The 25,380-nt window shown below is 39.3% G+C and overlaps 1 protein-coding gene across 1 annotated transcript in view; it reads right to left on the bottom strand.

Moving 5' to 3' along the window:
* RGAG1 (retrotransposon gag domain containing 1) overlaps positions 1–25,071 on the bottom strand; it is a 96,930-nt gene extending 71,859 nt beyond the window's left edge. Inside the window, exon 1 of the mRNA XM_011951678.1 lies at positions 25,003–25,071. The gene's annotated coding sequence lies outside the window, so the exon portion shown is untranslated. The remainder of the gene's footprint in view (positions 1–25,002) is intronic.
* Between the last annotated feature and the right edge of the window lie 309 nt (positions 25,072–25,380).

Here is a 25,380-nt window from a genome sequence, read left to right as displayed (position 1 = left end):
GCAGAGTAAGAACTAAAACCCAGGCAGTCTGCCCCAGAGCCCATCCCTTTAGTTGTTATATTGTTTTGCCATGATAAGGATGGTGCTATCATAGAGACATGGAAAAATGCTATGAGAGCTCAAAGGAGGATTAATTAATTCTATCTGGAACAGTCTGGAAAGAGTTCCCAGAAGAGGCAATAGTTGCGCAGGGTCTTAAAGGAGAGTAGGAATTTACTGGCGAGATAAGAGTAAGGATGTCCTAAGCAGAAGGAACAGCTTGTGCATGAATTTCTGCAAAGGCTTGATTTATCTGAGGAATGTTGGAAAGTTCAGTATGACTGGAGTTTAGGGTATGTCAGGATTGTGAAGGGGTGGGGAGAAGCAGTAAAAGTGGAAGATGAAACTGGAGTGGTAGACAGAGTAATAAGAAAGTGAGGACCTTATATACAGTAGAAGAATTCATTAAAATGAGCTCTAATATGAGTCTACTGTAAGATTCTGCCCCTTTTTATTTACCCCTGATTTGGGAAAAGGCCCCTTTCCTCTCTCCAAGCTTGGGAAACGAATTTTGCTAAGCAAAGATAGGAGTTCTTGAAGGGAGGAGGGTGTGAAATGTATACTCTTTGGAAAGGAGAAGGGGCATGGTGGAAAAGAAGACTGTTGTGGGCAAGCCTCCTGGGAAGAACACCCTCTTATATTCAACTGAGAAAGGGACAAATAACCTTCTCCAATCTACCATCAGGTTGGGTGCAATCTTAAGTCACTCATCTCATATACACGCACTCTGGGAAGAGGGGTGGTTCTGAGATGAGGAGGAAAAAGCTATTAGTTGGCTTTTTGCAAGAGTTTCTGATCCCAGACTTAGCTCCTTAGTCGTCTCTTCATCCGTGGGTCTAGGGGAACCCTTTGATTCCGCTCCCACTGCATCATGTAAAACTGAGTGAGTTCTACTGTACCTTATAGGCCACAGGTCACCAAAGAAGGTTTATAAGCCAGAGAGTATAGGAAGCTCAATACTGGGGCAGATTGAAGCCTCAACTAGAGGAAGGAAGAAACTAATCAGAGGCAGGAAGCCTGGTCCAGCTGAGAAATGACATGGAATTTAATTAACACAGTGGCCCCGTGAGTGGAAATGGGGAGAAGGTCTTTGATTCAGGCAACCCTTCTGGGGTAGACTTGTAGGAATGGGTGACAAATTAAATGCAGAGGAAAAGGGAAGGAGAAAAAGAGAGAACTCTAAAAGATAACCCACTAATTTGCCAAACTAATGACCAGTGGGAGGTTTGTTTACAACTCATCTACTTTTAGTGTGGCCTTCTAATGCAGGGAGACGGCCTTGGTTGTCAGACTGGGATGATATATCAAAACCAGCTATGAGTTACACCCTTCCTTCCTATTTCCTTTCTAGTTTTCCTTTTAGTTTAACCCTCAAATCCATGGTTCTCCACTTTATCCTTTTTAGTTTCTCTTCTGCTATTTTAAGAAAGGGAATTAGAAAGTATTAAAGTGCCATTTTCACAAGCTTCGTCCATGTCTCCCAGATCCTGGCTGCCTTTGTTTCTTGTTGTTGTCGGTGGTGTTTGGGTTGCTGGGGTTTTTTTTTTTGTTTGTTTCCTGTACAATTAGAACATTGCTTATTCACTCTCTGTTCAATAAAGTTCATCATGACCCATTGTGCTCTTTCTTCCCAGACTTGTATATAATTATCTTGTGTTTGTGTGTGGTTTGTTTCTTCTATGTTTTTTCCACATGGCCTTCTGAATTTTCACTAAAGTATTGAAAAACAAAGAGAGAATTCTGACTAAAGCATAGGCCTGGAGTGAATAAAGAATTCTTAGGAAAGAATTTTTTAAAATACTATCAACAGCGTAGATTCAGACTTAAATCAGATTAATCTGTCTAAAATGCATCTGTTTATTTTTTTTAATTTTTATTTTAGATTCGGGGGTACATGTGCAGGTTTATTACAAGGGTATATTGCATAATGCTGAAGTTTGGGCTTCTATTGATTCCATCACCCAGATAGTTTTTGGAGTCCTTAATGTCTATTGTTCTCATCTTTATGTCCATGTGTACCCAAGGTTTAGCTCCCACTTATAAGTGAGAATATGTGATATTTGGATTTTTTTGCATTAATTTGCTTAGGATAATGGCCTTCAGCACATCCATGTTCCCATAAAGGACATGATTTTGTTAATTTTTATGACTGGGTAGTATTCCATGGTGCAGGTGTACCACATTTTTTTATCCAATCCACTATCGATGGGCACCTATGTTGACTCCATGTCTTTACTATTGTGAATAGTGCTGTGATAAACATACAAGTTCAGGTGTCTTTTTGGTAGAATGATTTATTTTCCTTTGGATATATACCCAGTAAGAGGACTGCTGGATCAAATGATATTTCTATTTTTAGATCTTTGAGAAATCTTTAACTGCTTTCCACAGTGGCTGAACTAACTTACATTGCCACCAACAATGTATAAGCATTCCCTTTTCTCTGCAACCTCTTCAGCATCTGATGTTTTTGACGTTTTGCCATTCTGACTGGTGTGAGATGGTGTCTCATTGTGGTTTTGATTTGTATTTCTCTGATAATTAGTAATGATGAGCATTTTTTCATGTTTGTTGGCCACTTGCATGTCTTCTTTTGAAAAGTGTCTGTTCATGTCCTTTGCCCTCTTTTCAATGGGGTTGTTTTTTGCTTGTTGATTTAAGTTCCTTATAGATTCTGGATATTAGTCCTTTGTCAGATGCACAGTTTATGAATATTTTATCCAGTTCTGTAGGGTATCTGTTTACTCTGTCGATAGTTTCTTTTGCTGTGCAGAAGCTCTTTGGTTTAATTAGATCCCACTTGTCAATTTTTGCTTTTGTTGTAACTGCTTTTGATGACTTAGTCATAAATTCTTTGCCTAGGCTGATGTCCAAAGGGTATTTCCTAGGTTTTCTTCTAGAATTTTTATAGTTTGAAGTCTTACATTTAAGTCTTTAATCAATCTTGAGTTAATTTTTGTATATGGTGATAGCTAGAGGTCCAGTTTCAATCTTCTGCATATGGCTAGCCAGTTATCCCAGCACTATTTATTGCATAGAGAGTCCTGTCCCCATTGCTTATTTTTAATCAACTTTGTCAAAGATTAGTTGGTTGTAGGTGTGTGGCTTTGTTTCTGCATTCTCTATCCTGTTCCATTGGTCTATATGTCTTTTTCTGTACCAGCAACATGCTATTTTGGTTCCTGTAGCCTTGTAGTATAGTTTGAAGTTGGGTAATGTGATGCCTCCAGCTTTGTTCTTTTGGCTTTGGTTTACTTTGACTATGTGGGCTCTTTTTAAATTCCATATGAATTTTAAAATCTTTCTTTAAATCTGTGAAAAGTGACATTGGTTATTTGATAGGAATAGCGTTGAATCTGTAGATTGCTTTGAGCAGTATGGCCATTTTAACAATATTAATTCTTCTGATTAATGAGTGTGGAATGTTTTTCCACTTATCTGTGTTGTCTCTGATTTCTTTCAGCAGTGTATGGTAATTCTTCCTGTAGAGATCTTTCACCTCTTTGGTTAGATGTATTCTTAGGTATTTAATTTTTTTATGTGACTATTGTAAATGGATTGCATTCTTGATTTGGCTCTCTGATTATGTTGTTGTCCTACTACAAAATCTTTTACTGCCCCTTCAAGACAATGGAAGGAAGTTCAAGTTTCTAATCCTTGTGTGTTCTGTCCCTAATACAATTTTGCGACCTTAATTCCTACTACTGTCCTATGTGTAGCTACATTTTCCCATGTCTGTACCTTTATGCATACTATCTTTCTCACCCTGCCCCATTCCCATCTGTTGAAATACCAACTGTACCAGAATGCCTGGGAAATCTGATGGGGATAAGGAATCAGACCCGTGTTTCAAAGTCAGATTTGCTACTTACTGACTGAGAGATGTTGGGCAAGTCATTTCCTCTCACAGAGACTCAGTTTCCTCATCTGTAAATGAGAATTATAATAATCTCTTCTGAAAGTTGTAGCGAGAAATAAATTATATGATATACATAGCTACATCTACCCAGCACTCATCAAATGGTAGATGCTCAATAAATTATTAAATTGATATGTTTAGGGGATTTGAAAAGACCATTCAAAGGCCATCCATGCATTTCAAATCACAAATCCCTGAATTTTAGTTCATCAGTACTGGGAAGTCTGTCTAAATGAAAAATGGTACTTTTTTGCTTCCCCATTTGCCATTGCTTTCCTCATCCCTCAGGAGTATGTTTACATGTGCATGTGTGTGTGAAAGAGGGTATGTATGTGTTAGAGAGAGCTGGGTATTTACTTTGGCAGCCACATTTCAGAATGAGATGAAAAAACAAGACTTGTTTTTAAAATACATAAAATCACATGCTTGGGAAGTTGAGTCACTTTAAAGAAGGCCCAGAGTGGATCCAGAAAAGAAAAACAGGACTGAGCAGAAAGCCACGAGAGGCTGCCATGTTCTCTAGTTCTGAAGTCACAACTTGTCACTGAGGGAAGAGTCTCTTAAAATGAAGGTAGCAGCCTAACAGAAGACTTCTGTGACTCAGAATTTCAAAGAATATGAAAAGAATAACTGAGGGCAAGATTTTTTTTGTTTGTTTTTCTCTGTTCCTCATGGAGAAAGAATTAATATCAGATGAAAATCAGAATCTCACCAAACCATTTACTAAGAAAGTAGGCCAAGTAAAGACTCTCCTTGAAAGCTATAATAGAAATGGAAAACAATCAAGAATGGAACACTAGAGAGCAATTGAAAGGTACAATGAAAAGCAGATGGGGGTGGTATGATAACGAGTATCACGAAAGAGCTAGCATGTTCTTAAAAAATCAGGGAAAGGTCTCCAAACTTTATTTGAGTAGTGAGAAAAATGGTGGGACCAGACGGCCAGAGTGAGCAGGCCCCATGGAGAAGCTGTGCTTGCTGTTAGGAGAGGTTAATGTTTCACGAGACTGGCAGAGGCAGCAGTGGGCAGCAGGGGTGGGGGTGGACGGGTGTCCAGCAGGCGCCATTTCAGTATCTTCTCCATGGAGAAGCTGTGTTTGCTTTTAGGAAAGGTTAATGTTTCACAAGACTGGCAGAGCCAGCAGTGGGCAGCGGGAGTCAAGGGTGGACGGGTGTACAGCAGGCACCATTTCAGTGTCTCTAAGGACCATTCAAATGAAATTGGTGGCATGTGTCTTGGGCATTAAAGAATGAATAGGCTGATGAACAGAGATCTCTGTGGCAGGTAGTTAATTCTAGGTGGAAGAAACACTGATGCTAGAAAATATAGGGTGTGCTCTGAAAACAAAGAATGGTCGTTTGGCAGAAGCTAAAGCTATGTGCAGACGAGTAATGGGAAAGAAGGTGGAAAAGAAAGATAGGCAAACATATAAACATAGAAAGCTTTGAATGCCAGGATAAGGAACTAGTACGTTACTCATTAGGCAAAAGGGAAACTTTAAGGATCTTTTGCCAAAAGCTGTGGTTTAGAGAGATGACTGGTAGCTATGTTTAGGATACTTTGGATATGGGGAGATTGGATGTGGAGTGGCTGCTTAGGAGGCTATCGCAACAGTCAAGGAGAGAGTGGATGAAGAGCTGAACTAGGGTACTGCCCCAAGGGATGGAGTGGAGGGAGAAATGTGAATGAAAATAAACATCTATTAAAATAAGTAATTATTCTATGAACTTCCATGACCTACTTTTTTCCTCCCTCCACCATTAAGGACCTTCCCATACCCAAAGATAAGTTATGATAGAAATATTTCACATTTATAGCACCACAGCTGAGCCTTGTAGCCAAAAAAATGGGCAGAATAACGCAAGATTTATGTAAGATTTCAAAATGAATGTCCACGAGGAAAGGATCTTGAAGAAAAGGACAAAAGAGGAGAGGTTTTCAAGATGGAGGTAGACATTAAAATTCAAACTCCCTGTACAAATCAAAAATGTGTGCAGATGTATGGCTTATGCAATCTAGTGAAAAGAGAAGTTATGATAGCAGCCCAAGGCCAAATAAAAAGTAATTTTTCAAACAAAAGCAAAAGAAATGTTCCACCAGTCCTGAGTAAGAAAATACTGTGCAGCACATGGACATGGGCGGGGATTAGTACATAATGGTTCCAGCCTTTTCCAAGTTAATTACTAGTTTGATTGGAGTGCTTTTTATTATTAAAAGAAAAAAAGAAAGCCAAGAAATTCAGTGATTTACTGCGATGTTCCCTTAGTTCTCATACCATTCTTTCTATGTTGCGTAAGGGACAATGAAGTTCCTGGAAAACTGTAGGTATCGGTGTTACGCTATTCTGGCCATTTCACAGAATTTTAAAGAGGTGGGATGGTGGGGTTTGCAGACAAATAGAAAGATATTAAGGTTGTTGCTATTCCAAGTGACTAATGCATATAGCTCTACTGGGCAGGAGTGAATTTTATTCTTAGTCCTGATCTCATGAAATGTCCTTGTGGGTAAAACACTCAACTAGCAGGATTCCAAGATTGGACTTGGGCAGTTATCTCCTGTGAGTATCTTCAAGGCTAGGAGAAAAGCTTGAGGGCCCTGTTCTCCTGGAAAGTTTATTGTTATTACTACCTACTAGTGATCCCACTCCACTTTTGCCCACTGCCTACCACTACTGCAGTGCTGTAGTTAGCAGCATTAGAGTGGGAAGTGGTTTCCATGCCCCTAGGTGGGTCTGGCAGATTTGGCTATTGGTCCGTTAAGTGCTCAAGGAAAGACAAATGATCCAATGTCATACCATCGCCACTCCCAATGGTTTAAAAACACAACCAACAGTTCACATTTATGGAGGGCTTACCCAGTGCCAGATACACTTGACTTGCCTCCTTCCCCACACCCCTGCAAGGCAGGTACTATGATCATACTCTAGATGACCGAACAGTCGCAGGGAGGTTTAAGTGATTTGTTCAAAAGCAAATAGCTAGCTAGTAATTGCCAGATCCAGGATTTGAACCCACATCTGTCTAATTCTTTTCATTACACTTCACCTTCCCTAAAAGAGTTTCTTTTTTGTTTTCTTTTGTGTGTTGGTGCTGCCTCATAGGGCAGAGCATGTTTTCAGTGTCCCAGATGATCATAGCACCATGGCTCTCTCCAAGTCCTCTTATAGAATTCTTTCTCATCTGAAGCCTCTAAGGTCAGCTATGTTGGGATGCTCCCTTAACCCAGTTGGGCTAATAGAATAGAGCCATGGAGTATCAGATGAAGGCCATCTGGTCCTGTGCATCAGCTCATGTTGACGCCTCACTCTGACATCCCTGTCTGGAGGCAGGCTAACTTCTGCTTGCAAACTACCAGTCAAGACCAGCTTCCTGGACATAAGGCCATTTCATTTTGCACTGGGCCCTGCAAATTACATAGCGATCCTGCTTCTAGTGATGAGAAACTCATTAGCTCAGGAGGCAGCCCATTCCATCTTTGAATTGCTGTCTCTTAGCAAAGGCATCCTTATGGTGTAAAGAAATCTATTTATCTGCAGTTTTTTCCCACTGGCTTCAGAGACAAAAAGATTTGCGAGAAAATGTCTGGTTCTGCAACCTCCGTACCATGGTTTTAAGCAAGTCATTTAACCTTTCTGAATCTCAGTTTCCACATCACTAAAATGAGAATACTACTACCTTCTTTGAAGGATTTTCTGTTTTTTTTAAGGACAGACAGGACATAGCATTATTGTATGTAGTCAATGAATGGTAACTAGAACTGACATCAGTATTAGCCCTGCTATGAACACATTGAATGCAAATGACAGAACATGGTTCAGAACACAGATCCTGATATGTTATTAACTTACTCAAAATGTCTTATACTTTTCCTTTTCTTCTTACTTTCCATGCTAAGAAAACTTGAAATCATTAGCCCACCTATGATGTCACCCTTAAAGTACTACAAATAGCGTTCTAATTTAATTTAAAAAATAATAATTGTGAGTAGTAGCTGTAGTATTTTACCATTGGACAGCTCAGTGTTTTAAGTTCATGTAATATTTCCCCATCCCTGATTTCATTTGAAGTTTATAATAACTCTGTGAGGCAGGCAGGGCAGGCTCTAATTGATTCATTCATTCATTCATCTATTCATCCAAAATTTACTGAGCCCCTACTATGTGCTAGGCCCTGTACCAGTGACTAGAGATACAATGATGAACATGGCAGATCTGGTTGCCACCCTCTAGAGTTTGTATTCTAGGTTGTTTGCAGAGAAGGAAACTAGCCTCAGTGTTTAAGTAATCTGCACAAGGTTGTGCAGTTAGTAGGGGTAGAGCTGAGACTAGAACTAAGGGTTCCTGTTGCTCATTCCAGTGTATATTCCACTTTCTCATTCTATCTCTTATTCCCCTGCATCTAGCCTCTTTCCTTCTTATATTTCCCACTCAGCTCTAAAGCATCCTGAATTTGCTAGTAGAGTATTCTGCCTAAATATCATTTTTAGTCTTGCAATTCCAGTTTTATTACACTTAGTTCTCACTAGTCAGGCAGTTTAACATCAAGTCACCGTAGTGTCCCTGAGCTGTTTGTTAAGCTTGACTACATGCTATATAACCTATCCAGTAACGCAGAAACAGGAGAACTAGGGGCCTACATTACTTCACCCAGCCTCCTTCCTCCTTCCTGGGTTAGTTAACCTTTCTTTGGCCAGTCAGATAGCACATAATTTCCTTTAAAAAGGCTGAAGGGACTTCCAATTGCCCATGTATAATATCATATGCAGACACTCTCCCTGGCTTCCTAGGACCTCCATAATCTTGCCCCACCCCTTCCCTTGAACCTTATCTCTTTACTCACCCACCCTCCACATAACCACCCCAAGCTCATTTCCTATCCTATGGTCTATTCATGCACCTTATCACTCTTCTTACCTCCATCCCACAAACATAGAAGCTGTCCTTTGCACCCTCCACTGAAAATAAATTCTACACAGCCTAAGTCCTACTTCCTTTATGAAACCTTCTTTAACAGCTCTAGCTCTCAATGATCTCACCAATATCTTAATAGCCCTGCTTCTAAGTTTTAAAGATTAATTGCCTAAGTACATGTTAAAGAGGACCTCATTTGATAGCCTTTCATTTGAAAAAGTCCTGGGGATTTTAATTGGTCTTATGCTTAATAGAAATCAATAGTGGTGATGCAGTTACAAATATATAAATAAATAGATAGCTGGGGGATCCAATCTCAGGTTGTACTAAAATAAATATATGTCTAGATTGAGAGAAATAATACTAGACTAATTAATTCACTCACTCATGCATTTAAAACACACTCACTTTTTTAATGTGCATGTACCCTGGCCCAGAAATTCCATGTTTAGGAATCTATTCTGCAGAAATATTTTGCAGCATTGTTTGTCTATAGTAGGTTTCAAGATTTTCATTTTATCTTTGATGTTCTACAGTTTCACCCTGTTGCATCTACAGGGTATCAATTTGTCTTTACTCTGCTTAAAACTAGGTACATGGTTTTAATCTCAGGACTAATGTCCTGTTCAGTTTTAGAAAATTAACAGCTATTTCTCTTTGAACATTATCTCTTCCTATTTTTTCTGGAGCTTTATTAGATGAATGTGAAGTTTCTTGTTACATCATGTGTGTCTTCTATTTTCCCTTTCATATTTCGCATTTTTATAGTGCCATGCTATATTCTATGATTATCTCAGCTCTATTTGTTATTCCATTTGTTCTCTCTTCACTCATAAGGTATATATAGTTTCAACTGTCAATTGGCTTTTTAAATATTTCATTGGGGCTAGAACTAAAATCTTACAATACTCATCCCAAATTTTCTATATTCTTCATTTCTGGCCTACTTATTTGGTGTATACACACTGAGGAAAGTAGTGCTCTTGCCTTATGTATTGTGTTCCTGTTTTACATCTTGAAACCTTCAAACATACAACATGAGGGCTATGAAAAGAAGGGAAAAACCCAAAAAATAAAGTCCTTTCAGATTATTGTATTATCTGTAGTTCCTTGGGACATAATTCTCCCATTTCTTGTATATGGCAACTAACTCATTCCAGTCAATTTCCTCATGTGCTTTATCATTTTTTTGCATGTGAGCTTATCTTCTGCAGGAACTGTTTTCTGTTAGAACCCTGCTGTAAGAATTGGACTCTGAGTTGTGGAGGTGGGCCTACAGGCGGTTTTTTATTTGCCTGTGCTAGAGTTTCATTGCGTTCCTGCTCTGAGCCAGGTTTTATCTTAAGTTCTCACCCCAGGGTGCCTGCCTTATGTGGGTACTGTAAATTTTGATTTCATACTAGTGTGCAGCTCAGATTTAAAGTTTTAAATTTCTTATGGGTGAGTTTATTTCCACCTCATCCTAAGGAAGATGACCTACATCCTGTTTGTGGAGAAGCAGTATAGCACAATTACTTACAGGCATGGTCCTAGAGTCAGGATGCCTGAGTCTGCATTTTAGATCTGCCACCTCCTAGCTGGGCAAGTTACTTAAATGTTTTATTCCCTAGTTATAAAATGGGGTCTATAATAGTACCTAATATCACAGGGTTTCTGCGATGGTTAAATAAATAAATACATGTAAAACATGTAGAACAATGCTTGGCACATAGTAAGTACTAAATAAGATTTGTTATTATTGTGCCCCTGACTATTTGGGGAATCTGCTTTTGAATAATAAATGGGGTAGCATCCTTCTACTCCTTGTTTTACGCAGGAAGCACAATTCTAACTCAATTCTAAGCCCTACAGAGGACTTATAACCTCATCCTTTAAGGAATATACCTGGTCCCATTTTTCCTGTGAGTGGTGACATTTCAATTTATGCTCGTTGCTGTGACTGTGAGTTTTCTCTTGTCTCTGGAATCTGACAGTTTTCCTTTCTTGTTTCTGGAGTTCAGCCATATATTTTTGGACTTAAATTTGATCCAGTATGTCTCTGTGTTTTAAGCTGTGTTGCTTTTAACAGTGAAAATATTAGATAAACTAATAATAGAGAATTCGTTAAATAAATTATGGTAAATTCATCAAATGAAATACAGTGCAGCCATAAAATATAATGAACTAGGTCTGTATACTTACATGGACTGATATAGAAATACAGCTGTGTTGTTAAGCAGAAAAAAAAAAAGCAAGGAGCAGAAAAATATGTGAGTCTACATTTTATGTACACAAACTTAAGCCTTTATGTGCATAAAAATATACTGGAAGGACACACAACAAAAACCATTACCGCTGTTACTTCTAGCATGGATGTGAAGGGCAATGCCACTTTTATTACTTTTTTCTTTTCATTTTAATTTTTAAAAAATAATGTGTAGGCATTTCTTTTAAAATCAAATAATTTGAAATAAATAAAAAGCAAATATCCTCCTTCCTTGATTTTATATCCTCCTCACAAAGCAAAAAAGATAACCAATACTCACCAAACATCTACTTGGCCAGGAGTTGAGAAAACAATAATGAATAGGCTTCATTCCCAATGACAAGAAGCCCAAGATCTAAACACAGGGTGTTGTAAGAAATGTTCTCAAGGAGGTGGGGGAATAGTTAACTTTCTCAGAGGAAATGATATCTAGGAATGCACCACATTGTCCCAGGAGCTGGGACCTTAACAATGGGGAATACACCAAGTACACAAGGAAGTGGAAGGCATTTGTGACAGTAAAGGATCTAGTAGGAAATTGAGGGCATATTCAACAGGGAAGTGAGTGGAGTTTAATGAAGGGACTGTTTATAACAGTGTGAGCATTGTCAAGGGAAAGCAGAAAGGATGGTGAAGCACCCCAGGGAGCGCTTACTACCCTGAGACCTGAAGAGCCAAGGGGAGAGAGCAGTTAACCAGAACCTAGCCATAGCTATACTCACAGCAGATCCTTCTAACAGGCTGAAGCCAAGCTGCACACACTCCATAAAGAGGGAGCCAGGAGAAGAAATACCCAGACTTTAACCTGTCTCTGATCTCCAATCCCCTGTTAGTGCCTTACACTGGCCATATCCAAGAAGAATGCAGAGGACAAGGAAGCCAATTCATACGGTTATCAGAGGCTGGGAAGGTAGTGGGTGGCTGTGGGGAGTTGGGGATGGGCAATGTGCACAAAAAATAGAAAGAATGAATAAGATCTACTATTTGATAGCACAACAGGGTGACTATAGCCAGTGATAACTATACATTTAAAAATAATTTAAGGACTGTAATTGGATTGTTTGCAACTCAATGAGTAAATGCTTCAGGGTATGGATACCCCATTCTTCATGATGTGCTTATTTCACATTGCATGCCTGTATCAGAACATCTCATGTGCCCCAAAAATATATACACCAACTATGTACCCATAATAACTAAAAATAGTTTTCAACGCAGTCTATAAAGGTCAGTCTTGGGAAGTACACAAAGAGGGTGAAGAAGGGTGAAAACTGGATCTTTAGGGGCCATATGGGAACTCTCTGTATGTTCCTTTCAATTTTGCTGTTAACCTAAAACTGCTCTAAAAAATAGTCTATTTTTAAAAGTGGATCTTGAGGGGCAAATAGAGAATATTCCACAAAGGCATTTTATACAGAGAGAGCCATATTGGCAAGGGAATAATAACAAGGAATCTTAAGGGGTATTTGAGATGCAGGCACTACCTTAGTTTGATTAAATTGTCAGGCCTATGGGGAGGACAAAAGTAATTGATAGAGTGCAGAAGATGTGAAAGGAGTATCAACAAACTGTAGGAGGTCCAAATTTTTAGATTTGCAAGCTGCCTGCCCATAGTCCAAAACTGTCCTGAAAATATTTTTTGTTTGATTATGGATGTGTTATATGTGAGTTTGCCTGTGAACATCTTTGCCAGGTGGCCTCCACAGGTCCCACCACTTGCCATTGTCTCACATCTGATCCACTTCACTTTTTAAAATTATCAACTTGCCCCGATAGCATTTGAGGAAGAAACCCACATTAGAGCACGGAGGGAAAGCCTACAGGTTTGGAAACCATGTCAAATTAGGAAAAGTTAAGAAAATTAAGTCATTAACTTTAGAAAAGGGATGACTTAGAAAATGATAGTTTCCTCAGGCTAACCAAAAGCTAACACAAAGAAATGAGAATAGGTCGGGCACAGTGGCTCACGCTTGTAATCCCAGCACTTTTGGAGGCTGAAGCGGTGGATCACGTGAGGTCAGGAGTTCGTGACCAGCCTGGCCAACGTGGTGAAACCCTGTCTCTACTAAAAATACAAAAATTAGCCAGGCATGGTGGCAGGTGCCTGTAATCCTAGCTACTGGGGAGGCTGAGGCAGGAGAATCACTTGAACCTGGGAGTCGGAGTTTGCAGTGAACTGATATCGTGCCATTGCACTCCAGCCTGGGTGACAAGAGTGATACTGTCTTCAAAAAAAAAATAAATACATAAAAATTTTTTAAAACATTAAAAAGAGAGAGAATAGATTCATTTTATGTTGTCCCTTCATTCATTTCACAAGTTACCTGTTGTATGTCCTCCATGTACCAGGTCCTGACAGAACTGCTCCAAAAAGTGGAAATAGGGCTAAAGGGTAGGCGTTTCAGAAAGGCAGATTCAGACTCAATATAGCGGTTCTTACGCATTTTGGGTCTCAGATTCCTTTCAATCTGATCAAAGATATGGGCCTGCTCTGCTAAAAGATGTACACATACACATGCACACAGGTGTCGACATGCAGTTTCAAGAGATTCATAGACCCAATGAAACCCATACATGGATTCCAAACTAAGAATCTCTGGAGAATACAATAGCCGTACTGATACAACTATAGCTATTAAAAAGAATGAGGTAGAATAAAATGAGAAAAAAAGAAATGTAAAAAATAGTGTGTACAGTTAAAAATGAATTATACACATGGAGGTATGTGTGTATAATATATATGCTATCTCTAAAAATTTCACAATAAACTAGTAAGAGTGTTTGCCTCCAGGAAGGGATCTTGGTGTCTGGGGGCAGAGGGAGACTCCAGCTTTTACCTTGAGTGTGATCACATGCCCCAGGCTGATGTCAGCAGAGGAGTGACATCATCTAACTTCTGTTTCTAAAAAAATTGTGCCTTAATTCCAGTTTAAAAATGCTAGTGGCTTGGAATAAGTTGGTAGTAGCGGGAGGTGGTAGAATATACTTTTCACTACTTGCTCTTTGAACATTTGGCACTTTGTGTCATGTATGCCTTATACCTATTCAAAAAATATTATGTATCAGAAAAGGACCCTTGGGAAAGATCTTTCTTTTTCTTTTCTTTCTTTCTTTCTTTCTTTCTTTTTTTTTTTTTTTTTTTTGTTTTTGAGACAGAGTCTTGCTCTGTTGCCCAGGCTGTAGTGCAGTGGCGCCATCTCTGCTCACTGCAACCTCTGCCCCCTGGGTTCAAGCGATTCTCCCACCACAGCCTACCAAGTAGCTGGGACCACAGGCGTGTGCCACCACACCTGGCTCATTTTTTGTATTTTAGTAGAGATGGGGTTTCACTGTGTTAGCCAGGATGGTCTTGATTTCCTGACTTCCTGATCTGCCCGCCTCAGCCTCCCAAAGTGCTGGGATTACAGGCGTGAGCCACTGCACCCGGCCACAGAGATCTTTCTAGGAATTAAATAGCTTCAATAATGGAGCACTTTGCTTAAGAATGTATGGAACTTCCTGGAAGTCCTCATGTAAAGATTAACTCACTACCAGACATGCAGTGTCACAGAGTTTGGCACTGGGAGGGGAATTGCTGTAGATGATGAAGGATATCTGTGTCCATCTGAAGATGCCAGGAATCTTGGAATTCCTATTGCACTTGGAATCATTCTTTATTATAATAAGTTGAAATGTATTGAGCACCTATTATGTGCTAGCCACCATATTACACACTGGGGATACACGCAACAAAATAAAATTCCTGCCTTCCTGAAGCTTACATTCTAGTGGTGAAGATAGGCAATAAACAAGCAAATCAATATTATTATATCAGGAAATGACAAGTACTATGGAGAAAAAAATAAAGCAGGGTAAAGTGGTAGGAAGCATGCAGAGAGTGGCAATTTTTAAAAAAGATGGTAAAGAAAATATCACTGGTAAAGTGTCATTTGCACAGAGATTTGACAGAAGCAAGTGAGTAAGCATGACACTCTATGAGGAAGAAACATCCTAGTTAGAGGGAAAAGCAGTGGACCTCTGGGAGTTTTCTTGGTATGTCTGAGAAACAGCAAGTAAGCCATATGGCTGGTCTCAGTAATCAAAGAGGAGAGTGGCAGAGCATGAGGTCAGAGAGGTAATAGGAATGAAGGTAGCTCATGTAGAATCCTGTAGGTCATTCTAAAGACTTTGGCTTTTATTGTGAACAATATAAAAGGCCACGGAGGGTTTTGAGCAGGAGCATGACATGATCTGATTTACATGTTTAATGGATTTTGTAATGATCCAAGTAAGAAATGATGCTGGCTTGGATTAAGGTTATAGCAGTAGAGAAGTGTTCAGATTCTAAATATACTTTTAGGCCAGGTGCAGTGGTTCACACCCGTAATCCCAACAATTTGAGAGGCCGAGGTGGGAAAATAACTTTAGGCCAGAAGTTCAAGACCAGACTGGGCAACAAAGCAAGAGGTCTGTTTCTACAAAATAATAACAATAACAATAACAATAATAATAATTAGCCAGGTATTGTGGTGAGTACCTGTATTTCCAACTACTGGGAAATCGGAGGTGGGAGGATCCCTTGAGCCCAGGAGCCTGAAGTTATAGTGAGCTATGATTGTGCCACTCCATTCCAGCCTGGGTGATAGCGTGAGATGCTATTTCTAAACAAATAAATTTTGAACTATTCAGCTGAAAGTATTGCTGATGGATAGGATCTGGAGTGTGAGAGAAAAAGGGAGTCAAGGCAGACTCCAAGGCTTTGGCCTAAATAACCAGAAGAATAAAGAAGGCTGTGGGAGAAGCAGGTATAAGGAAAATAGTCACTTTGACTTTGGATAATTTCAAGTTGAGATGCCAATCAGACAACCTAGTTATCAGGAAAATGAAGACATACCTCTAAAGGATATTAAGAAATAGTAGCTAGTGAAGTAGAAAGAGAGCCAAGAATTGCATGGTGTCCTGGAAGCCAAGTGGAAGAACAAAGTGTTTCAAGGAGAGAGTGATAAACTGTGTCAAATGCCGCTGTTGGGTGAAAAAAAAATGAGAACCGTAAAATGACCATTGAATTTAATACTGAGGAGATATTGTTGACCTTGATATGAATCATTTTGGTGGAGTGATGATGGCAAAAGCCTGACTGGAGAGGATTCAAAAGAAAATGAGAGGAGAGAAGTTGGAACTAATGAGCAGAGACAACTCATTCCAGAATTTTTGCTCTGAGGAGGAGAGAAATGGGGCTATGGCTTGGGTGAACAGAACAGATTTTTTAAACATTGAAGACGTTGTTCAATGAAAGAAAAATTGATGTCATGAGGGAGGAGTGAATGACTTGAGTAATGACCTTAATTAGGCAAAAAGAAATAAAATCTAGTGCATAAGTAGAGGAGTCAGCATTCAGTGGAATCCCAGACAGTTCGCTCACAGTGACAAGAGGGAAGGCAGAGTGTGTGGATACAAATACAAATAGGTTGGTGGGAGTTCTTTTCTGACAACTTCTATTTTCTCAGTGAAATAGGAAGCAAGGTAGCAGCTGAAAGGGAAAATGTAGAAAGAAGTGTTGGAAGTTTGAGGAAAGGAAAGATGTAAACCAGTCATCCAGGAGCATTCAGGAATGAATGGATGAAATAACTGTAGTGAAGTTAGCGGATAGTACTAAGGGACCATTTGAAGTTAGTGGTCATGAATCTAACCAAGACTGGTTAGCACGATTATAAGCTTTTATCCAATCTCATTCAGGTGCTGGGGCAGATTGGGAATAAAGAGAGTAGGATTTAACAACGATTGGATGTCTGTTATTCAAATCACACGAAAGCAGAGAGAACCCAGGGAAGCTAGGGTGTATGCTAAATAGTGACTTTAAGGATGGATATAGAATCTAAGCTGAGCAAAGAAGAAAATAGAGACACTAGGGGGTTGAGGGTCAGTACTCTATGGTTTAGCATATAATTGTTCTCTTAACTTCTATCATGTAAGGGCTGCAAAGTGTCCATTCTTGTTAGCAAGTCACTTTGTTAGCAAGTCACTAGTCACTTTGGAGTAGTGTTCTCATAATTGCATTTCTCAGAACCACTAGTCCCTCACCACCATCCCTGTGAGTGAGGTCACAAAAATTTTTAAATCTAGTATACCCCATTAGTTTTTGGAGATTCACATTACCTGTCGACCTATTAAGGACTCTGAATATTCTCGCAGCCAGTAAACCACATTTGATTAATCCAGTGGTTTGTAACATTGCTTGTTCATGGAGCTCTTTACGTAATACTGTCAATACTGATCCTCAGAAACTAGTACTCCATGGAATACATTTTGAGAAATGCTAGCTTAGGAAGCATGTTGGGGATTGGAAGCTGACTTTTAGGACAAAACCTTTGTTGGGCCAGAGTCACAGCAGTTTTTCTCCAAGACAATATGCATGGCAGGAACCAACACATGTCCTCCCCAGGCCATCTCACTATTCCGTAGCTGAGCCAGTCTGCAGAGATTTCGGTTCTATCTCGGTTCTATCTAGTTCCCCTAAAGCCAAATAAACCTAATATTGTCAATACAGCTAATTCCCTAGTTTTCATTCAGCTGAAGTTTCCTGATGTTATATTTTCAATAATTCAAGAGACAGTATTGTCACAATGCACTGGAAGCAGCATGCGTATTTACTAACCACTTCCTTGTGTCAGGCACTATGCTTGGCACTTTGCATATATTACTTCACTCACTCTTTGCAATAACATTGTGAGAAGGTATATGTTATTAGAAAACACCCAGAAAGATCATGAGCAACTAGTTTTCTTCAGAAACTTCTTGCCTGGAAGAAGGAAAATAGGTTTAGTCTTTAACAGGCAATGTGTTTTGCACAAACAGATTTGAAACCCTAGGAACATTCTTAGAATCAGAATGTTGGAGCCAAAAGGAACTTCAGAGATCAGTTTAAGATATTAGAGAGAGGTTATTGCATTCTCCCCAAAAGTTATGTAAATTGTCTCAGGAGAGCAGGATTAAGAAATCTTGCCATAACTGCCTTTGCTTTCATTTAAATTAAGTCATATGAAATGACATTGTCGCATGAACTAAAGCATACAGATCATGCTGCAAGAATGCAATATGGTGAGTGATTATTGGCTGGAATTGCAAGTGAACATTTGGAGTTTATTCTGTATTTCAATGTCATGGAAGCCTGATTTCACCAGAAGGCGATAATTCTCAAACTTGAATGTGTATCAGAATTATTCCAGAATCTTGTTTTAAAATACAGGCTCCTGACCCTATCTTCAGATATACTAAGTCAGTAGGCCAGCTACAAGGACCAGGAAACTGACATTTTTAACTAGCTCCCCAGGTGTCACTCAGTGGACCCCCACAATAAGCGGCCCACAAACTGATCACAATCTGAGAAAGACATCCCTAGGAATATTCTATTCATAATTAAGGTGTGAGCAGGCCAGTGTCAACTGGTCAGCTAGGGCAATTGCCCTGCAAAGACACTGATATAGAGGTACAAGAAGTCCCTACTGTTTCTAGATTCCCATTTTTCTACAGAATCCTTGTCTTAATGTGATAATGAACTCCTAGAGACATCTTCCTTGTGACTTGATGCAGGGAGCTGAGGCTCGGGAACAAACACAGTAGGCACTACAGGGAATATTTCTGGATATGATATAAAGGTACATAAAAATTCACCCTGTAAGCTCTTAGATGATTAGACATTGTTCTGTAGACTCAGAATATTGTGCTTTGCCATTATATTATGGTCACATATATAGTCAAGAAATTAGTATGGCTGGTAGGCTGTGGGATGCTTATACTCTAAATAGACCTTGATCCTCAGGATCCATTCATCAGCTTCACAGGCTCCAAAACTCAATTTTGTCCATTTTAACCAGGGATTGATCAGGCTCTACGGGACAAATTTCACACAACCTAAACTTATAAGGCAATAATTTGGAAGCCAAAATGTCAATTGATTAATTCATCTTGATAAATCCCAGTAGGAAATCTACTTAGGAAACCAAATAAAGACAAAAGGCTGTTAGTTTGGTGGGAGCAGCCTGCTTTAGTTAGTGAAAAGAGCCAGAGTTTTGGAGTCAGATAGGCTAAAGTCCCAGCTAGGCTATATGTAGTGGGTTGAATTGTGTCCCCGCCCCCAAAAGTTACATCCAACTGGAACCGCAAAATGTGAACTTATTTAGAATACGACTCTTTGCTGATGTATGTAAGATAAGGATTTCTACATGAGATCATCCTGGATTAGGGTGGGCTCTTTCCAATGATAAGTGTCCCTATAAGAGACAGGGCACGGAGACAAGGGAGAAGCCCATCTGAAGACAGAGGCAGGGATTGGAATGATGCTACCACAAGCCAAGCAACACCTGGAACCGCTAGGAAGAGGCAAGTAACAGAATCTCCCCTAGAGCCTGTGTAGGGAGCATAACCCTGCCAACACCTTGATTTTGAACTTCTGGCCTCCAGAACTGTGACAGTATAAATATCTGATGTTTTAAGCCACCAAGTTTGTAGCAATTTGTTATGGCAGTCACAGGAAACTAATATACCACTCATTTCGTTTTATGGGCTTAAGTCACATAACCTCTCTGAGCCTCAGTTCTGTCATTTGAAAATGGAACTAATAATAGAACTCTATGATATCATAGAGTTGCTTTGAGGATTAAATAAGATAATTTATGTAAAGTGTTTGGCTCAGTGTAGGCACTAGTTGTATGGTGACTGTTGTTACTGGTGAGTGAAGAGATAGTATATTATGTTGGGTGATCTGAAAAGATGGAGTAATGTAGTTTATTCAGTCTGTTGCATCCATCCATCATCCTATCAGACAGCCAATAAATGTGTCAGTAGGCCAGGGCACAGAGTAATAAAAGCAACTTCTCTTTCTAATTATTTTTATTTTTCTTTCTATAATGGTCAAATAACTTGTTTGTACATGTCACAATATCATGAACCCTGTCTTAGTTATATGCACTTCCCCAGCCATAGCATTTCCAAGGCTACAGTTCTGTTTTCCACTGATTACATTTTAGAGCATTACTTCTTAATGACATATAGGGAGGTCCCTTATCTATCAGTAAATACTTTTCTGTGGGCAGCCAATCTCATTTCTACAGTGGGCAATTTCTTTGTCAGCTTAAGCCCCTGAGAATGGCATGTCCCTACCCTATCGGTTGACCTTAATTCTAGAGTTGGTGGCCCTATTCGCTCTCAGTCTGTAGCCCTCTGTCCATTTTTCAAAACTCCACAAATTCACAGTGCTGTGTCTACTTTTTCACCCACCTGTTTGTAAACAGAAAATTCCTTAGCTTCTGCATCTGACGCTCCATTCCCATCCATATAGCCCTAATTAGTGTTACCTCTGGAAGGCTAAGGAGATCATGCCCTATTCATCCTTGTAGGTACTGCCTAGTGTGCTGCATGGCATATGGTAAATATTTGTGGAGGTGATGAAAAACAATGGATAAATCTTGGCTCTAGAGTTGGGCAGACCTGGGTTGGAATGCTAACTTCCTTTTCTGCTGGTTGTGGGGCCTTGAGCAAATTACTTCAGCTTTTGGTACCTCAGTTCCTTCATCTATAAAATTATAATAGTATATATCACTTAGGTTTTTTATAAGAATTAAATGAATAAATATATATAAAGCCCCCAGCACAATACCACATACATAGTGAATGTTTGGTAAATGTTAGCAATGTGTGGAAGACTATATAAAATAATGAATGAGTGAATGTGCATTTTCAATAGGAAGTCATATAACTACAGGATATCTTTAGTGCCTGTAAGAGATCCAGGGAAGTATGAAAGAATAGTCAGTAAGAACTGGTAAATACTTCATTTATCATATTTCCTACCATGTGATTCTTACCATTAGGAGTACATGAAAGCTGAAGTTTTTCAGAACAAACCATTCACACTAAATGCATGGAAGGAAAATAACATCTCATATCATAACAGTAACAGTCGCCTAGCTTCTGGGAGTACTTCAGAATATGATTAAGTGTTGAAAAGTGTAGAGTTGTCAATAGAAGCTATTGCTAGCTGTTGTTTCAAATTAATTAAAAATACTGATTTCAGCATTCTGGTTTTAGTACAGAGTATTTGAGTTATTATTGTTATTAGAGGGAGTCTGAGTCAGGAGGGTTAAATAGACAAATGACAACAGTAAAGGAAGCCAGATGAAATTTCACACATCGGGAGAGTTGCACAGGCAATGAAAGCAACTTTTACTTTATATGACAAGTTTAACTGTTAGTGTAGGGATGAGGGGAAAAAGAAGGAAGGAGAATTGATATGCTGCAAACCCATCCAAAGCTAGATTTTGCTCAGGATTCTGCACCATCAATGACTCTGTTATATATATTTTTTATTCCACAGCTCTCCAATCTCCCACTGATTCATTCATTCAGTAAAATATATCATGTGCCTACTATGTGCCAGGTACTATTCTAGATGTTGGAGATATAGCAGTAAACAAAAGTCCTTGCCCTCCTGGAATTTACATTCTAGGAGGGGTCAGTACACTATGGTCCATTAGCCAAATCTAGCCTGCCCCCTGTTTTGGTAAATATAGTTTCATTGGAACACAGTCATGCTCATCTATGGCAGCTTTTGTATAACAATAATGGAGGTAGGTAGTTGTGTTAAAGACTGCGTGACTCACAAAGCCTAAAATATTTATTATCTGGACCTTTACAGGAAAAGTTTTCCAGCTCCTGTTTTAGCAGAAGGAGATAGATGATAAACAAATAAATAGATAAACATATAACATCTGGTAGTATTCAAAGTATAAAGAAATAAAACACGGAAGGCAGATAGAGAATGGCGAGAAGGCACTTGCAATACTAAATATGGTAGTCAGAGAAGATTTTACCAAGTTGGATGCCCTATTCATCCTTGTAGGTACTGCCTAGTGTGCTGCATGGCATATGGTAAATATTTGTGGAGGTGATGAAAAACAATGGATAAATCTTGGCTCTAGAGTTGGGCAGACCTGGGTTGGAATGCTGACTTCCTTTTCTGCTGGTTGTGGGGCCTTGAGCAAATTACTTCAGCTTTTGGTACCTCAGTTCCTTAATCTATAAAATTATGATAGTATATATCACTTAGGTGTTTTATAAGAATTAAATGAATAAATATATATAAAGCCCCCAGCACAATACCACATACATAGTGAATGTTTGGTAAATGTTAGCAATGTGTGGAAGATCCATCACCTGAAAGACATGAGTATGTCAATATCCGGGTTGTATACAGCATTATGGGCCATTATGAGGGGTTTTGTTGTTACTGAGTGTCAGATGGGAAGCCATTGGAGGAGTTTTGAGCAGAGGAATGACATGATCTGACATTCACATAATAAAATTATCCTGGGTCCAAAAAGCAGTGAGAGAATAATAGACTTAAGTGATGGTGGCAAGAACAGAAGCAAGAAGAACAGTTGGGAGGCTAGTGCAATATACTCCAGGAAGCAGATCATTGTGATATAAACCAGGATAGTAGCAATGAAAAAGTGGTCAGATTCTAGATATATTCTGAAGGTAGAACCAATAAGTTTTGCTGATCAAATAAATTTAGGATATGAAAGAGGGAAAAATCAAGATTGATTCCTAGGTCTTCTGCCTGAGCAACTGGAAGAATGAAATTGGTATTTAGGGAGTTGGTGAAGACTGTGAGGAGCAGGTTTTGTGAGTGCAGCAAGTTTTATTGGGGGTGGTGGGCAGGGGCAGTTTTGAACATGGTAAGTTACTATTACTATTAAGTAAGATACCTGTTAAGCATGCAAGTTGATATGTCCAGCAGGCAGTTGGGCATAAAAGTATGGAGACACAAATTTGTGACTCATCAGCAAATAGATAGTATATTAAGCCACGAAGATCAGAGCATCACTAAGAAGATAAAGGACAGAAGAGATCTTAGGCTTTAGACTTTCCTCTACTTTTCGACTCCAGAAGTTAGTCCATGACAAAATCCTGTCAATTCTTCCTATATAATGTCTCTCAATTCACCATTTTCCTTCCATTCCCACTGCTACCATTATAGTCCAGGATCTCATCTTGTCTTACTTGGCTTTTAAAATAGCCTCCTAACTGGTTTCCTTGCCTCCAAACGTCAACTTGAAACTCATCATTTCATTTGTCCTTCCCCTCCAAAAAAATCTTTCTACTTCTCCTGGGCTCTCTATCTTAGAGAATGGCATCGCTATTCATAAGCATTTGCTCAAACTTGAAAATTTGAAATCCTCTTTGTCACCTCCCTTCTACTCTCCATTGTGCAATTCCATTAACAAACCCTGACTTTCTTACCTCCAAAATATAACTCAATTCTGCCCACCATTCTCTGTCTCTGTTACTATCAATCTAGTTCAAGATAACATCACCTCCCACCTAGACAATGGTAATAGCCTCTTGACTACTCTTCTTCCCTCTAGTTAATCTTCCATATGGAAACCAGTGGAATCTTTCTAAAACAGTGCTATGTATATTTTGCCTACCTATTCTGTAGGTCGACAGAATAAAATTCAACAGCCCTTCATCATTTGCCCATAAGTTTTCTTTCCAATGGTATCTACTATGGCTTCTCTGGAAATTCCCTTCATTTCATCGCTGTGACCTTGTCAGTAGTCTTTAGACCCACCATGACCACAGTGTGCCCCAATACCTAGTGCAGACCTTCCCAAACATATTATAAGTGTCTGAGCCTATGAGATTTCTCCTCTCTCCTCAACTGAGCCCAGAGGCAGTGCTGTTGAAACTCCTAGGATGCTTGCCTCTAGATGTCAAACTGCTTCCTCCATTCATCCGAGTGTGCTTTACAAATACTATGCTTTTCTCTGCATGCCATGACACAATAAAGGTTGTGAAGGACTGCTTTAATGCACACCATTCCCACGGTTAGGAAAGTGCTGCTCCACTCTCTTCTCTAAGTTCTAAGTACCCTTCTATGCCAAGTTCAAGTCTCACCTTTCTCATAAAGCGGTCTTTGATGCTACATGTCCAGCATCAAAATTCTTGTATGATGTGACCAGACCACTCATTTGGCACTTAGTATATGTGCTGCCATTTAACTTTTTATGGTGAGACCTTATCTCATTGTGTTGTCTGTTGCTTAAGAGCAACAATTTTTATACCGACTTTTGCAGCCAGTGCCTTAACACACAGTAAGATACTCAGTATATTTTTACAATATTAATGAATAAACAAATTAATTAATGAATAGATAAATTCCATCAGATGATGCAATGGACAAGAACATTAGATTCAGAATCAGAGAATCTGGATTCTAGTCCAATTTGCCACTAGATGGTTGTGTGAGACTTCAGGAAAGTTGCTTGCCTTAGTTGCCTCATTCACAAAATAGGAACAATACTTCCCATTGTGACTTCCCAAGCTGAGATGGGATAATTTATGGAAAAAATATTTGGCAAATGAAAAGAGCATGTCGTTCATGAGTGATGCCAAAGGAGGCAGTGTGGAGGATAAAGAATGAGCTCAAAGAAGCTGCAGAAAACATTAGAGGATTCATGGGTGAAAAAAAAGCCAAAGGGGTAAGGGAAATTTGCTAGCAAAGTAGACTTGCCCAGGAGTGATTGAGAAAGGATGATGAACACAGAAGAAAGAAAAATCAAGTTTCTGTTGAGAAGCAGTATAACACAGCCACTAGATCCAGACTGCCTAGGTTCAAAGCCTGGCTCTGGCACTTAACCAGCTGTGTGACCTTGAACAAGTTATTTAACATCTCTGAACCTCGGTTTACTCATATGTATTACGGGGGTAATAATAACGCCTATTTTCAAGGAGGTGTTATAAGATGTAAAGGAGTTAATATTTATAAAGTGCTTAGAGCAGTGCAGACCAGTGCCTAGCATATAGAGCATTATAGAAGAACATGCTAGATAAAATAATAATCTCCTTACCAGGCAATACTCCAATCCTCATGGCTGGCACTTTCTCCTGGGACCTGGAGCAGGGCTCACGAAAGTTCTGACTTGCTCTCCAGTGGACACGTCTCCTTTCCACATTCCAGAACCCAGTCCTCTGAGCTTAGCCTATCTCACTGCTCAAAGGACACTATGTTTCCCAGCCTACAAAGTTTCTTTTCAATTCTTCAGCCTTTTTCAAAACCCAATAGAGTTCCTTGTGAGAACAGATAGGAGTGAATTCCATAAGCTCCCAGAAGCAAATACAGACAGTATAATCTAATCTTTTAGAGCAATGGCTTTGTAATCAAGCAAAAGAGAGTTTGAATCAGGGCTCTGTAAATGACCAACTGGGTGACCTTGGACAAATCCAAG

This window comes from Colobus angolensis, unplaced genomic scaffold (assembly GCF_000951035.1).
Source record: "Colobus angolensis palliatus isolate OR3802 unplaced genomic scaffold, Cang.pa_1.0 Scaffold324, whole genome shotgun sequence".
Classification (NCBI taxonomy): domain Eukaryota; kingdom Metazoa; phylum Chordata; class Mammalia; order Primates; family Cercopithecidae; genus Colobus; species Colobus angolensis.
Note: the sequence above shows the minus strand (reverse complement) of the source record. Positions and strands in the feature narration are given on the sequence as shown.